A 17,203-nucleotide genomic window follows, 5' to 3' on the forward strand; every position below is an offset into this window, starting at 1 on the left:
GTTCAGAGGAAAGAGATTTCCATCTCCTAGACCTTCCCTGTGTTCCAAAGGGCAGATTCAAACAGTTACTATTTAGGGGAGTGAGGGAATGCTGGAAGAAGGGTAGTGCAGGACAGGACTTGAGCCTGGTTCCTCCTGGGGGGATGTGTGTAACAATTTAATACATAACTCTGAGCTCCGCTGGAACTGAGGCTCACACCCAGGTGGAGGATGATTACTTCAGGCTTAAAATAAACACCTGGACCTAAGACTGGTTGGAACCAGAAGGCTGATGATTGATATCCCTGTTACCTCACCATCACCAAATCAGAGGAGGGTTCCAAACCCTGCAGTGCTCCCTCTCCCCAAATTTTTCTTATTAAAACTTTTTCCCTAAAACTTGTCAGTGAGTTCACATCTTTTGAATGAGAGCAGCCCCAAACTCCTTGCATGGTTCTATAACAAATAATGTTTCCTTGGCTCCATACTCGTCCATGTTGGCTTGTTTGGCCTTAGTTTATGTCAGGCACACAAACTTGGACGTGACAACATTAGGAGTGAGACAGGACAAAAGTGAGACCTCAGACACTAGAAGGTGTGTAGGACCTTGTGGTTATCCAGGATGTGTATGAAAAATCTCTGTCATTGTTGCTGTTCAGTTACTCAGTCCTGCCTAGCTCTTTGCAACCCCTTAGGCTGGCACAGCACACGTGTCCTTCACCATCTCCTGGAGTTTGCTCAAATGCACATGCACTGAGTCAGTGATGCCGCTCAACCATCTCCTTATCACCCCTTCTCCTCCTACCTTTAGTCTTTCCCAGCATCAGGGTTTTTTTCCAGTGAGTCAGCTATTCACATCATCTGGCCAAAGTATTGGAGCTTCAACTTCAGCATCAGTCCTTCCAACAAATTTTCAGGGTTGATTTACTTTAGGATTGACTGGTTTGATCTCTTTACAGTCCAAGGGAGTCTCAAGAGTCTTCTCCAACACCAGAGTTCAAAACCATCAATTCTTCGGCATTCAGCCTTCTTTATGGTGACATGCTCACATCCCTTCATGACTAAGGGCTTCCCTGGAAGCTCAATTGGTAAAGAATCTGCTTGCAGTGCAGGAGAGCCAGGTTCAATCCCTAGGTCAGGAAGATCCCCTGGAGGATGGCATGGCAACCCACTCCAGTATTCTTGCCTGGAAAATCCCACGCACAGAGAACCCTAGAGGGCTACAGTCCATGAGTTGCAAGAGTCGGACACAACTGAGCGACTAAAACACCACCATACATGCCTACTTAGAAAACCATAGCATTGATTACATGGACTTTAGTCACCAAAGTAATGTCTCTGCTTTTGAATATGCTGTCTAGGTTGGTCATAGCTTTTCTTCCAAGGAGCAAGCATCTTTTAATTTCATGGCTGCAGTCACTGATTTTGGAGCCTAAGAAAATAGTCTGTCACTGTCTCTATTGTTTCCCCTTCTATTTGCCATGAAGTGATGGGACCAGATGCCATGATCTTCGTTTTTTGAATGTTGAGTTTAAAGCCAGATTCTTCACTCTCCTCTTTCACTTTCATCAAGAGGCTCTTTAGTTCACCTTTACTTTCTGCCATAAGGGTGGTATCATCTGCATATCTGAGGTTATTGATATTTCTCAATCTCGAATTCAACTTGTGCTTCATCCAGCCTGGCATTTTGCATGATGTCCTCTGCATATAAGTTAAATAAGCAGGGTGACAATATACAGCCTTGATGTACCTCAGGAGGCAGGTTAGGTGGTCTGATAAGCCCATCTCTTTAAGAATTTTCCAGTTTGTTGTGATCCCTACAGTCAAAGGATTTAGCATAGTCAATGAGCCAGAAATAGATGTTTTTTTTCTGGAATTCTCTTGTTTTTTCTATGATCCAATGCATATTGGCAATTTGATCTCTGGTTCCTCTGCCTTTTCTAAATCCAGCTTGAACATCTGGAAGTTCTCAGTTCACATACTGTTGAAGCCCGGCTTAGAGGATTTTGAACCTGACCTTGCTAGCATGTGAAAATAGCTCAACTGTTCAGTAGTTTGAGCATTCTTTGGCATTTCCCTTCTTTGGGATAGGAATGAAAATTGACCTTTTCCCATGCTGGGACCACTGTTGATTTTTCCAAATTTGCTGGCATATCGAATGCAGCACTTTCACAGCATCATCTTTTAGGATTTGAAGTAGCTCAGCTGGGATTCCATCACCTCCATTAACTTTGTTCATAGTGATGCTTCCTAAGGCCCACTGGACTTTGCACTCCAGGATGTTTGGCCCTAGGTGAATGATCACACCATCATGGTTATCCCAGTCATTAAGATCTTTTTTGTATAGTTCTTCTGTGTATTCTTGCCACCTCTTCTTAATAGCTTCTGCTTCTGTTAGGTCCATACTGTTTATGTCCTTTATTGTGCCCATCTTTGCATGAAATATTCCTTGGTATCTCTAATTTTCTGAAGAGATCTCTAGTCTTTCCCATTCTGTTGTTTTCCTCTATTTCTTTGCATTGTTCACTTAGGTAGGCTTCTTATCTCTTCTTGCTATTCTTTGGAACTCTGCACTCAGATGGGTATATCTTTCCTTTCCTCCTTTGCCTTTCACTTCTTTTCTCAGCTGTTTGTAAGGCCTCCTCAGACAATCATTTTGCCTTTTTCCACTTCTTTTTCTTGGAGATGGTTTTAGTCACCGCCTTCTGTACATTTTTATGAACCTCCATCCATAGTTCTTCAGGCACTCTATCATATCTAATCCATTGAAGCTGTCTCTCACTTCCACTGTATAATCATAAGGGATTTGATTTAGGTCATACCGGAATGGTCTAGTGGTTTTCCCTACTTTCTTCAATTTAAGTCTGAATTTTGCAATAAGTTGTTCCTTATCTGAGCCACAGTCAGCTCTCAGTCTTTTTTTCTGCTGACTGTATAGAGCTTTTCATCTTCGGCTGCAAAGAATATAATCAGTCTGATTTTGGTGTTGACCTTCTGGTGATGTCCATGTATAGAGTTGTCTCTTGTGTTGTTGGATGAGGATGTTTGCTATGACCAATGTGTTCTCTTAGCAAAACTCTGTTAGTCTTTACGCTGCTTCATTTTGTACTTCAAGGCCAAAGGTGCCTGTTACTCCTGGTATCTCTTGACTTCCTACTTTTGCATTCCATCAAATGCAATGCAGAAGTAGGAAGTGATGTTAAGGCCGTCTCTAGGAGGTACTATTTCCATAGAGTAGGATCAACAAACTACAAGAGAAATTAACAAGAGCATTCAAGGGTCTTAATTGCTGAATGAGAATGGCAGTGCAGGCTGGGTGGTATCCTGAAGGAAAGAATCATGTGGGTTAGAATTTTCACAGTATTCTGAGAAAACTAGGAAGGCAGGAAAAAGGCTAATTTTGAGAGAAGAGATGTCTCCCAGAAGAGCCAGGTCTTGTAATGTTGACTGGGAGTCATTCTTAAAATGCCAAACCTGAATTCATAAGATAAACAGCAGAATTCAAAAGACATCCATGACCACAGAGAAGAAGAAAATAGGAATTCACAAAGCTCACAATATATGTTCCAAAAATTTGATAAATACTAAGCAAGGGCTAGCTAGCCCTCATTAAGTGCCATATACAAAAGATTTAAAGTATAATAAAACAGCTATGTTTCTTGTGCTTATCAAGCTAGATAAGGAAGGGTAGATATTGAACAGGTAAGTAAATGATCCACTGTATTTGTGAAAATAAAATATAATGTGAGATGATATTAAAAGTTGGAATTTAGATCAGGTGCACAAAAGGATTCCTTAAGAAAATGACATTGAAGCAGAAACAGAAAGCTGAAGTATGGCAAAACCAATACAATATTGTAAAGTTAAAAAAAAAAAAAATATATATATATATATATATATATGGTTTTGTATACACACAAAAAAAAATATTAAATAATATTAACTGGGGGGAAAGTAGAAGGAGATTGTGGCATTAGAAATGAAAAGAAGTGTGACTAGATTAGAGAAATATTTTGAATGTTTAGTTCACCAGTTGGTGATGGATTGGGTGTTGAGAGAGAAGTGAAAGAGGATGTCATGAATTTTTCCAAGGCTTCTGGCATAACAAACTAGGCAGATAGAAATGCCATTTGTTGAGTCTAGAGATAGGGAAAGAGAAGAAGACTTGTATATCAAGAACTCAACGTCAGATATTAATGCCAAATGGTCTTTGACATGTCCAGTTGAAGATATGAAGTAGGCAGTTAGGTCTGTGGGTCTGGAGCTCAGAAGAGGTTTTGGGAATAAGACGTAAATTTAGGAATCATCAACGTGTAGCTATTAAAAGCCACAGGCATGGTTGAGTCACTTAGAGGAGGGTGAAGATTGAGGAGAAAAAGGATCACAGGGCAATTGAAAGAGTATAAAAATATCCTTCCTGAGTGCCAGAGGGAGAAATTGTTCCAAGGGACAAGTTTTATCAAGCATTGCAGAGAAGATGTTGGAGAAACCTACTGATACATCTGCCCAGAAACACTCCTCCCTACCCCCGCCTCCACCCTCTTTCTGGGAAAAACCACTTTATCTGTAGTGGCAGTGTACCATAGAAATTTGTGGTGATGGAAGTGCTCTAATTCTGCACCGTTCAGGGCTCTAGCCACAAGCTATACGTGCTTGTTAAGCACATGAAATGTGACTGTATAACTGAAGACTTTTTAATTGTACTTAATTTTAATTAATTTACAGTTAAATGTAAATAGCCACATGTGACTAGTGGCTATTGTATCAGACAGTGCAGCTCTAGACTTCAGACATCACCCACAAAGTTGCAGCGGCAATAACACTTCATAACAACACACACACACACACACACACACACACACATGCACGCGCATGCCTCAGCAGAATATCTAGGGTTGTGGCACCTTATCCAAGCAGGAATCTAAATGTTTCTCAGTATGCATGAAGCTGAGAAGAGATCTTGACAGTGTTTATTTGGTTATTTGGAAGGTAGGATATAAAAAGCATCAGCTAGTGGCAGCCACACTCCTTCCAAATAGACCAAAAAGACCACAAGAAGTCATATTGCAAATGGAGAGAGGGAAGAATGACACCAGCAGAGAGAAGAAAGCTGAGGGTCCTGCGGGAGTCCCTCATTCCTGTGGGTCTTGATTCTGGACAAATCCCTCTTTTGGATTCTCTCAGAATACCTAGCGATGGATGTGTGAATCAGATGGAGAAATATTGTAGAGGGAAAGCTGTGATGAAATGGAAGAAGTTTCAGAATGAAAACTACTTGCTGGAGAAGTTGATTAGTGATTAGAAGGAGAGAAACAGTCAGTTCCTGTCACCGTGAACACTGAGTTAGCAGTGAATCACGACTCCTGGGGAACATATAAGTAAATTTAGGTTCCCAGGAGCCTCTCTGATCACTACTTTTTCATCAACTGATAGATGCATAACCTTATTTTATGTGTGTTTATGATTAAGGACCTTATTTTAACAAATATTATTGACTCATTAAATTGAACTCACAGCCAACAGCACTATTATTCATGCCTAAATGAAGCTTAGTTAACACACTTATTTGCCTCCTTGTACTTGGGAACACCAGAAAGCACTTCAGCTACACTTCAGGGACATTTTAAATGACAAACCAACAGCACAAAAATGTGAAAACTGTGTCACTAAAAGGATGCTTGTTTATAGGCTGAGAGCTGGAACAAGAGGGCAGAGTGTTCCCTTGTTCAGCCTCATCTGGGAACATGTGTTAAACAGCTCAAAATTTTCACAACTCTGCATGTGTCTGTAACTGACCACAAAAATACTTCATGTATTAAGTTTGGACTTACATTTAAATTTTAGGGAGTGGGTAAATTTGCAAACACAGAAGCTACAAGTATTGGATATTGACTGTAATATGTCCACTTATGGAGTGTTTACAATGTGCTAAGAATTTTTCTGATGCTTATATGTATTTGCTTAATTCTCATAATAATCTAGTGATAAATGAGTTTTATAAAATTAAAAAATGAATACATTTAACATTTTTATTGTAAAACAATGTTATCATGTCTATTATGTTTCATAAAGACAAAAAAAAATGTGAAGCATGGAGAGTTTAAGTATTATTACCCAAGGTCTGTGGGCTTCCCTGGTGGCTTAGCTGGTAAAGAATCCTCCTGCAATGTGGGAGACCTGAGTTTGATCTCTGGGTTGGGAAGATCCCCTGGAGAAGGGAACGGTTACCCACCCCAGTATTGTGGCCTCGAGAATTCCATGGACCATATAGTCCATGGGATTGCAAAGAGTCAGACACGACTGAGCAACTTTCACTTTCACCCAAGGTCAACAAGTGGTAAACTCCAGGCAGTTCCTCTGCAACCCAAATTTTTAATCACACTGCAACACTATTTATCCAACTCAGGAAATACTTAAGACTTTCTTCATAAAGTCTTCCCAATTATAGTCCTAAACATGGACCTTGAAGTCATCATTGAACATTCTGGTCTAGCTCCATTCACTTAATTAATCATAATTGAGCATATGGTAGGTACAATTCTGGGCTTCCCTGGTGGCTCAGAGGGTAAAGCATCTGCCTGTGATGTGGAAGACCCAGTTTCGATCGCTGGGTCTGTAAGATCCCCTGGAGAAGGAAATGGCAACCCACTCCAGTATTCTTGCCTGGAGAATCCCATGGACAGAGGAGCCTGGTGGGCTACAGTCCATGGGGTCGCAAAGAGTCGGACACGACTGAGCAATTACACTTAGGTACAATTCTAGCCACCAGGTATAATGAACAACAAAATGTTCTAGCTTTCAGGAAATTTGTTCAAAGTTAGAAAATAAAACAACTAAAAAATAACTAATCTTCAAAATATACAAGCAGCTCATGCAGCTCAATACCAGAAAAAAAGAAAAACCCAATCAAAAATGGCCAAAAGACCTAAACAGACATGTCTCCAAAGACATACAGATGGCTAATAAGCACATGAAAAGATACTCAACATCACTCATTATTAGAGAAATGCAAATACCACAATAAGGTATCATTTCAGGCCAGTCAGAATTGTTCGGTTGCTTAGTCGTGTCCAACACTTTGTGTCCACGTGGGCTGTAGCACACAAGGCTTCCCTGTCCTTCACCATCTCCCAGAGCTTGCTCAAAACTCATGTCCATTGACTCAGTGATGCCATCCAACCACTTCATCCTCTGTTGTCCCCTTCTCCTCCTGCCTTCAATCTTTCCCAGCATCAGGGTTTTTCCTAATGAATCCACACTATCATCAGCTGGCCAAAGTACTGGAGCTTCAGCTTCAGCATCAGTCCTGCCAATGAATATTCGGGATTGATTTCCTTTAGTATGGACTGGTTTGATCTCCTTGCAGTCCAAGGGACTCTCAAGAGTCTTCTAAAACACCACAGTTCAAAAGCATCAATTCTTCAGCACTCAGCCTTTTTTATGATCCAACTCTCACATCCATACATGACTACTGGAAAAACCATAGCTTTGACTATATGGACCTTGTTGGCAAAGTATTCTCTCTGCTTTTTAATGTGCCTTCTAGGTTTGTCATAGCTTTTCTTCCCCAAAGCAAGTGTCTTTTAATTTCATGGCTGCAATCACTATCTTGAGTGATTTTGGAGCCCAAGAAGATAAATCTCTCACTGCTTCCATTGTTTCCCCATCTATTTGCCTATAGTGATGGGACTGGATGCCATGATCTTAGTTTTTCGAATGTTGAGTTTTAAGCCAGGATTTTCACTCTCCTCTTTCACTTTCATCAATAGGCTCTTTAGTTCCTCTTCACTTTCTGCCATAAGGGTGGTGTCATCTGAATATCTGAGGTTATTGATATTTCTCCCGGCAGTCTTGATTCGAGCTTGTGTTTCTTCCAGTCCAGCGTTTCTCATGATGTACTCTGCATATAAGTTAAATAAGCAGGGTGACAATATACAGCCTTTACCTATTCCTTTCCCAATTTTGAACTAATCCATTGTTCCATGTCCAGTTGTAACTGTTGCTTCTTAACCTGCATACAAGTTTCTCAGGAGGCAGTTAAGATGGTCTGGTATTCCCAGTCAGAATGGCCATCATCAAAAAGTCTACAAATAATAAATGCTGGAGAGGGTGTGGAGAAAAAGGAACACTCTTACACTGTTGGTGGGAATGCAAACTGGTACAGCCACTATGTAGAATAGTGTGAAGATTCCTTTTGGGAGAATGGCATTAAAACATGTCTAATATCATATAAGAAATGAATTGCCAGTCCAGGTTCAATGCAGGATACAGGAAGCTTGAGGCTGGTGCACTGGGATGACCCAGAGGGATGGTATGGGGAGGGATGTGGGAGGGGAATTCAGGATGGGGAATACATGTAAACCCATGGCAGATGCATGTTGATGTATGGCAAAACCAATACAATATTGTAATGTAAAAAAAAATTAAAAATTAAAAAAATAATAATAAAATAAAAGTCATCACAATAAAAATAAAAACTTGAAATAGAATGCCATATGACCCAGCAATCCCACTGGTGGGCATATACACCTAGGAAACCAGAACTGAAAGAGACACATGTACCCCAGTGTTCATTGCAGCACTGTTTGTAATAGCTAGGACATGGGAGCAACCCAGATCTCCATTGACAGATGAATAGATAAGGAAGCCGTGGTACATTTACACAATAGAATATTACTCAGCTATAAAAAGAAACACATTTGAGTCAGTTCTAATGAGATGGATGGACATGGAGCCTATTATACAGAGTGAAGTAAATCAGAAAGAGAAAGACAAATACCATATATTAACGCATATATATGAAATTTAGAAAGACAGTAGCAATGATCCTACATACAGGGCAGCAAAGAAGGCACAGATGTAAAGAACAGACTTTTGGACTCAGCAGGAGAAGGTGAGGGTGGGATGATTTGAAAGAATACCATTGAAACATGTACATTACCATATGTAAAACAGATGACCAGTGCAAGTTTGATGCATGAAGCAGGGTACCCAAAGCTGGTGCTCTGGGACAACCCAGCGGGATGAGGTGGGAAGGAGGTGGGGAGGGTCCAGGATGGGGGGACACATGTATAACTGTGGCCAATTCATGTTGATGTGTGGCAAAAATCATCACAGTATTGTAATTATTCTCCAGTTAAAATAAATAAATTTTTAAAATTTTAATATATTAAGTGCTGTAAGAAAAAAATTAAAAAGCGCATTAGGCAAGGAAAATCTCTGTCCTAAGGAGGTGAAATATTTGCTGACCTAAACAACAGACTGGTTCCAAATAGGAAAAGGAGTTCGTCAAGGCTGTATATTGTCACCCTGTTTATTTAACTTATATGCAGAGTACATCATGAGAAACGCTGGGCTGGAAGAAGCACAAGCTGGAATCAAGATTGCCAGGATAAATATTAATAACCTCAGATATGCAGATGATACCACCCTTATGGCAGAAAGTGAAGAGGAACTAAAAAGCCTCTTGATGAATGTGAAAGAGGAGAGTGAAAAAGTTGGCTTAAAGCTCAACATTCAGAAAATGAAGATCATGGCATCTGGTCCCATCTCTTCATGGGAAATAGATGGGGAAACAGTGGAAACAGTGTCAGACTTTCTTTTGGGGGGCTCCAAAATCACAGCAGATGGTGACTGCAGCCATGAAATTAAAAGACGTTTACTCCTTGGAAGAAAAGTTATGACCAAACTAGAGAGCATATTCAAAAGCAGAGACATTACTTTGCCAACAAAGGTCCATCTAGTCAAGGCTATGATTTTTCCTGTGGTCATGTATGGATGTGAGAGTTGGAGTGTGAAGAAAACTGAGCACCAAAGAATTGATGCTTTTGAACTGTGGTGTTGGAGAAGACTCTTGAGAGTCCCTTGGACTGCAAGGAGATCCAACCAGTCCATTCTGAAGGAGATCAGCCCTGGGATTTCTTTGGAAGGAATGATGCTAAAGCTGAAACTCCAGTACTTTGGCCACCTCATGGGAAGAGTTGACTCATTGGAAAAGACTCTGATGCTGGGAGGGATTGGGGGCAGGAGGAGAAGGGGACGACAGAGGATGAGATGGCTGGATGGCATCACTGACTCGATGGATGTGAGTCTGAGTGAACTCCAAGAGTTGGTGATGGACAGGGAGGCCTGGCGTGCTGCGATTCATGGGGTTGCAAAGAGTCGGACACGACTGAGTGACTGAACTGAACTGAACTGAAAGGAGGTGAGTAAATAATAGGTAGAAATAACAGGGAAGAATATTCTAGGCAAAGGGAATAGCACTTCCAACACGGAGGCAGAGACAGTCTAGAGAAGATGTGAGGAACAGCAAAAGGGCGAGAGTTGGATGAGCAAAAGACTCAGTGGGAAGAAAACAGAAATGAAAGAAGTAACCAGGGAAATTCATGTGGGGTCCTGAAGGTCATGGTAAGGAGTTTCAATTCTGAGTATACTGGAAAGCCCTTGGAGGGTTTCACGCAAGGAACTGAAATAATATGACAAGCTATGAAAAGATCTCTCTCTATGTAGAAAGTTGATCTTAGGAAAACAAGAGTTGAAGGTAATAGACCATTATTTAAGGAAACAGACTCAGGAGGGGTAGGAGGCTCCATCTAGGGAGGCTGACATAGAGATATGAGAAGCAGATAGTTTCAGGCCATATTTGAAAAGTGCAGTTTTAAATATAGAGCATATGGGAAAGAGAGGATGTCTCCAGGGATCCAGAACTTCCAGGTGAATATTAGAATCTTTCACCTCAATAGGGAAGGTTGAGGTTGGAGGATGGGAGGGTGGGAGGACAGAGGGTTGGGGGATGGGAGACCTAGTATTTTCCTTCAAACTCACAATCTTTTACTAAATCCTAGATTTCAGGATTGAGATTATTTTTTAAGTTCATTTCTGCGTCTCTGGACAAAGGGTGCCCTCAATATGAAGGAGTCAATCGCCTTGGTTATGCTGTGAAATCCTCACTTTCTTAAAAAAAAAAAAAAACTGATTTTACCCCAAGCAAATCTTATCTGAACACCAAATAAATCTTGGTTGTTACATAACTAAAATGAAGATTGGTGTGATAAACTAACTCACCCTGTATATGCACACGCCTAAGTAGAGACAGTTGAGCATAAAGCTCTGACAGGAAATGGCACGCAGATTGAAAAACTGGTTTTGCTGAGAAATACATCTGGCATGCATCTGAAGCCTGCAGTAGAGAAAAGCATGGGCCAAGTCAGCAAGTGTATAAACTGAAAGAAAAAATAGAAGGAAATATTTTGGTCAACTGTTTATCCAAACTAAAAATAATTCTCTGAATTCTAATACCTCAAGCTCACCTCTAATCTCCACAGTAACTAAACTCATTTCCTGTTTCATCCATAGGAGCAAACGTTTCTTCAGCAGACATTTTAACAAAATATATAAACGTTTTCACAGGCTGGGACTAATACGACTTTCCTTTTTCCTTTCATGGATATTGAAAGTAGACTAAAAGCCACAGAGCTGTGAATAGTATAGGTCTAAATCTGAACATAAACTAGAATAAAGGGAGCCAGGCACAGCTTAATCATCATCATAGTACTTCCTGGGTCTAAAATATATCTAGCACTTTAATATGACACCTTTTTCTCATTAACCCATTCAACAATTAATGTTCGAGAACCTACTGTATTTCAGAACTGTATAAAAGTGCTAGGAATATACCAGTGAATAATACCATTGCAACTGTTATCCTTGTGTTTCTTCTAGTCTAATACTGACATGTAGTCAAACACTGATTATCTGAAGCAAGTTTCAGAACAAATGTGATCAGTCACTCCACTGCTCTTAAGACAAGGCTTCTCAAGTTCAGGGCTATTGACACTTGCTGCTGCTGCTGCTGCTGCTAAGTCGCTTCAGTCATGTCCGACTCTGTGCGACCCCATAGACGACAGCCCACCAGGCTCCCTCATCCCTGGGATTCTCCAGGCAAGAACACTGGAGTGGGTTGCCATTTCCTCCTCCAATGCATGAAGGTGAAAAGTGAAAGTGACACTTGGGGCCTGGTAATCTTTGTTGGGAGGGAGTTGCAGGGGGGTGGCTATCCCAGGCATTGCAGGCTGTGGTGTGTGTTAGTCGCTCAGTCAGGGCTGATGCTTTGCAACCCCATGGACTGTAGCCCTCCAGACACCTCTGTCCATGGGATTCTCAAGGCAAGGATACTGGAGAGCGTTGCCATGCCCTCCTCCAGGGGATCTTTCTGACCCAGAGATTAAACGTGGGTTTCCTGCACTACAGGCAGATTCTTTACCGTCTAAGCCATCAGGGTAGTATTGCAGGTTATTTAGCACCACTCTCGGTCTCTGCTTACTAGATAACAGCAGCACTTTCCCCTATTAGTGGCAATCCAAAAAAATGTCTCCAGATATTGCCAGATGTCCTTCGGAGGAAATACTCATACCTGTTGGAGAACTGCAACAAGATCCTGGCCTTCTGGGAAGTGTCCCACTTGTTCTATAAACTTGCTTTTGCCAAATGATATTGCCTGGAGAAGAGAGTGTGCTTAATGCAGAGGGGCCAGTCCATCACACTGGGCTGAATGAAACCACAAAGGCAACAGGACCCCTCAGTCAACTTTTAAAATACAAAGGCAATGACTGTTTCTGATGACAAAAATATCAGCTTCTAAGATAGTCATTCATTTACTTAATAAAAAGCTATTAAGTACATACATGTCTATATGCCAGATTAAATTATAGATTTTACGGAAAGTGAACAAAACAGATCAAAATCCCTGTCCTTATGGAGCGAGGGGAGACAAGTAAAATGTATGTATGTGCATGAGAAGGAAATAAGGGTTATGACTACTAATAAATAAACACAAGGAAAGGGATCAGTAGCATAGGGAAACTCAGTTTTAGATAAGGCAGTCATCTAAATTAAAAGTCCAAAGGATATAAGGGAAAAAGTCATGCAAACATCTAATAAATGAATATCCCTGGCAGAATAATCTGTAAGTGCAAAGGCCCTGACGTAAGAGCTTGCTTGGTGTGGGACTGGAATGCCATAAACTCAACTGAGTGGTGGAGATGAAGTTAGGAAGCTGGTAGAAGCCAGATTCTATCCAATCTTCAGGCCATTGTAGGGACTTTGACTCACACCATTGACAATTTTTAGTGATGTTTAACAAATGTTTTCAATCATCCTTCTAGGCACCGAAGGAAGATTATATTCCCTTGATTCTTTAAAGCCAGGTGTGGCCACTTGTGGTATTTTCTGTTGTTTGGCCCAAGCCTGCACTTTGCACCCAGGCGCATCCCCTGGCTTCTCTGTAGACGGACTATATGTCTCTACTTATTGGCTGTGGGTTTGGTCACATGATTTGCTGTGGCCAATAGGATATAAGTAGATATGATGCAGGTGAGAACTGTGATGGGCTTCGCTTCTTGCTCTTCTGCCATCTCCATGAGAAAAACCTGTCCTACCTGCCCATCACCTTAGGAGGAGGATGGGAAATGTATTCAACAGAGCTGTCCCAAATGAACTGTAACTTAAAGCAGGCCACCCAGACTAGCGAAGGCTACAGCAGCTGACAGCATTTATTTATATCAGCCAGTCTGCATTTATGCCTTGTTTGGTACATGCCACTGAGATCTTGTAGTGATTTGTTACAAAGCAAGGCACCTTTTCTGGCCAAAGAAATGGGAGTGGAAGTAGAATGTGACATTTCTGGGTAGGAGTGGAATCCTTGAAAGCCACTGCCTATGTTCTCATTGCTGCAGAGATGATGAAGTGCATGTCAAGTCACAGCCTCAGTACCCTGAGTATTGTGCTGGTACCTTGAGTGACTGTGTTTAGCAGAGCACCTGTGACCCACACTAGATTTACACTGTGAGAAAGAAAGAAAAATCTGTGCTATTAGCTGTTTTTGTTTCAGTTTCTGATACTAGACTATAACCTAGCTTAGCTGATACATGAAGTCACTATAGGATTTTGAGGTGAGAAATGACACGTTTTGAGTTAGATGTAAACAATTCTGGCTATGTTAAGACTAGATTGAAGGGGTAGGGGCAGGACCAGGAGACAAATTTGGAGGTGGTAGTTGTTGTCCTATACTTGCTCAGTAATGTCCCATTCTTTGCAGCCCCATTGACTGTAGCATCCCAGGTCTCCCTGTCCGGCAACATCTCCTGGAGCTTGCTCAAACTCATGTCCTTTGAGTCCGTGATGCCATCCAACCATCTCATCCTCTGTCCTCCACTTCTCCTCCTCCTTTCAATCTTTCCCAGCATCAGGGTTTTTTCCAATGAGACAGCTCTTCACATCAGGTGGCCAAAGCACTGGAGCTTCAGCTTCAGCATCAGTCCTTCCAATGAATATTCAGGGTTGATTTCCTTTAGGATGGACTGGTTTGATCTCCTTGCAGTCCAAGGGGCTCTCAAGAGTCTTCTCCAAGACCACAGTTCAAAAGCATCAATTCTTCAGCTCTCAGCCTTCTTTATGGCCCAACTCTCACATCCATACATGACTACTGGAAAAACCATAGCTTTGACTATATGGACCTTTGTTGGCAAAGTAATGTCTCTGCTTTTTAATATGCTGTCTAGGTTGATCATAGCTTTTCTTCCAAACAGCAAGTGTCTTTTAATTTCATGGCTGCAGTCACCATCTGCAGTGATTTGGGGGCCCAGAAATTAGAGTCTGTCACTGTTTCCATTGTTTCCCAATCTATTTGCCACGAAGCAATCAGACCAGATGCCATGATCTTCATTTTCTGAATGCTGAGTTTTACACCAGCTTTTTCACTCTCTTCTTTCACTTTTATCAAGAGGCTCTTTATATACTCTACTTTCTGCTATAAAGGTTATTGGTTATTGAGATTTCTCCCAGCAATCTTGATTCCAGCTTGTGTTTCATCCAGCCTGGCATTTCACATGATGTATTCTGCATATAAGTTAATTAAGAAGAGTGACAATATATAGCCTTTATGTACTCCTTTCCCAATTTGAAACCAAGTGATTCAGTTTTGCAGGTGGTTAATGCAACAATTTTAATTTAATGAAATTAAATTTCATTTAATTAATGAATTAGTTAATTTAATGAAATTTAATGAAATAATTTAATGAAATTAAAAGATGCTTACTCCTTGGAAGTAAAGCAATGACAAGCTAAGATCTCATCAGTGCTTCAACTTTAAGGATGCATTGAAATCACTTGCAATGATTCATATACTGAGTGCTGGACCCCATCCTCAGAGTTTCTGATTTTTATCTGATTCTTGGATGAGATAAGTATTTGCATTTTCCCATTCCTAGGAGATGCTTGTGCTGCTGGTCTGGGAACCACACTTGGAGAACCACTAGGTTAGATTAGGTATTCCTCTGATTTCTTCCCTGAAAGATTTCATCAGTCTTGGTAACCCTCAACATAAGGTTCCTCCCCACATAGCCTGTACTACATGATTTTATTATCTCTGAAGTTGTAATAATTATTTTTTTCCTGCCTTCAACTTTTCAAAGATCTATAACAGCTCCATTTTTGATGGCCTCAAGTTTCTATTCTTTCCTGTACCCTACTCAGATCTTGGTAATTAGTCTCTTTGCAAATACACCCTCCTTGAATTATCCTAAAATGAGTGAGTCACCAGTATCACTGATATAGGGTCATGGAGATGAATGAATAGTACTTTTAAAAGGCACATGTGATCAACTGAGTCAAATGATGCAAAATAGACAAACAGGAGAAAGATTTAGAAATGACCATTGCATTCAGCATTTGGAGGTTGTTATGGAATGTTATCCTGGGAAATCCCATGGACAGAGGAGCCTCAGGGCCTACAGTACATGGGATCACAAAGAGTAGGACTCAACTGAACGACTAAACAATAGAATGTTGTAGACAAAGGCTGATTGGGGTGCATTTGAGAAAGAGTGGTGGAGGTATATATTGCAAATTAAGCCAGTTCTCATAGAGATCCTAACTAACATTGAAGATAATGACTGTGAGGCTCTGTGTCATCCATGTTTGAATTTTCTAAGCATTGACTCAGTTGCTCAGATATCCATGAGGCACCCTATACCCCTCTTCTCCTTAAGTCAAATCAATTAGCCGTGGTTATTCTATAAATCAGTCTTCCCTTGTGGCTCAGCTGGTAAAGAATCTACCTGCAATGAGGGAGACCCAGGGGTTTGATCCCTGGGTTGGGAAGATCCCCTGAAGAAGGGAAAGGCTACCCACTCCAGTATTCTCACCTGGAGAATTCCATGTACTGTTTAGTCCAATGGGTCACAAAGAGTTGGACATGACTGAGAGACTTTCACATGACATCACATGACATCCTATAAATCAGGGCTTCCCAGGTGATGCTAGTGGTAAAAAAGCCACATGCCAATGTAGGAGACACAAGAGACATGGGTTCAGTCCCTGGGTGGGGAACATCCCCTGGAGGAGGGCATGGCAACCCACTCCAGTGTTCTTGCCTGAAGAATTCCGTGACAGAGGAGCCTGGCAGGTTACAGTCCATAGGGTCGCAGAGTCAGACACAACTGAAGCAACTTAGCACTCACGCATGCACACAGCCTATAAGTTGATCTGTAGCAATGGTTGTTAAACTGTGGGATACATCAGAATCACCTGGCATGCTTGTTAAGCCTGAGCAATGAACCCTCCCTTGGACTTCTGATTCAGTAGGTCTGGGATGAAACCCAGTCATTTTTATTTTTAACAAGCTCCCAGGTGAAGTTAATGTGGCTGGTAATGGAACCCACATGAGAAATCACTCCTCTGTTGGGGATCATTCCTATCTGACTTTTTCTTTCCATCCACAGCCAGTCCGGTCTTTGATGACATTCGCCTGTATTACCACCCACACTCCGAGCCATCCTTCTGTTTCTGGTTGTGCGTCTGCTCTATGCTAAGAGATCTAAGATATAAATTTGATTATATCACTTTCTTGCCCATCACGCAGGGTTCCATGGCCACAGTCTTTGGGAAAAAAGGCAGACTCCTTAGCCTAACCCTTCACTGCCGCTTCTTACCATCTCCCACTCTTATCACACTCCGAAGATGCTAAATTATTCCCTGAATACAGTTCTACCTCATACCTGACATTTTCTGATCTTTGGATCTTTCCTATCTTCTTTCCTAAGAGTCTCACTTATTCCAGTTCCCTGAGCAAACACCTCCCTCTCCTGGGCGATCCCCTGACAGGCCCTGGAGGTTAGAGAGCTCTGACCCTGAAGCCCCCACCTCTCAGTGACAAGTTGTTAGGTCT

Source organism: Bos taurus, chromosome 15 (genome assembly GCF_002263795.3).
Source record: "Bos taurus isolate L1 Dominette 01449 registration number 42190680 breed Hereford chromosome 15, ARS-UCD2.0, whole genome shotgun sequence".
Classification (NCBI taxonomy): Eukaryota; Metazoa; Chordata; class Mammalia; order Artiodactyla; family Bovidae; genus Bos; species Bos taurus.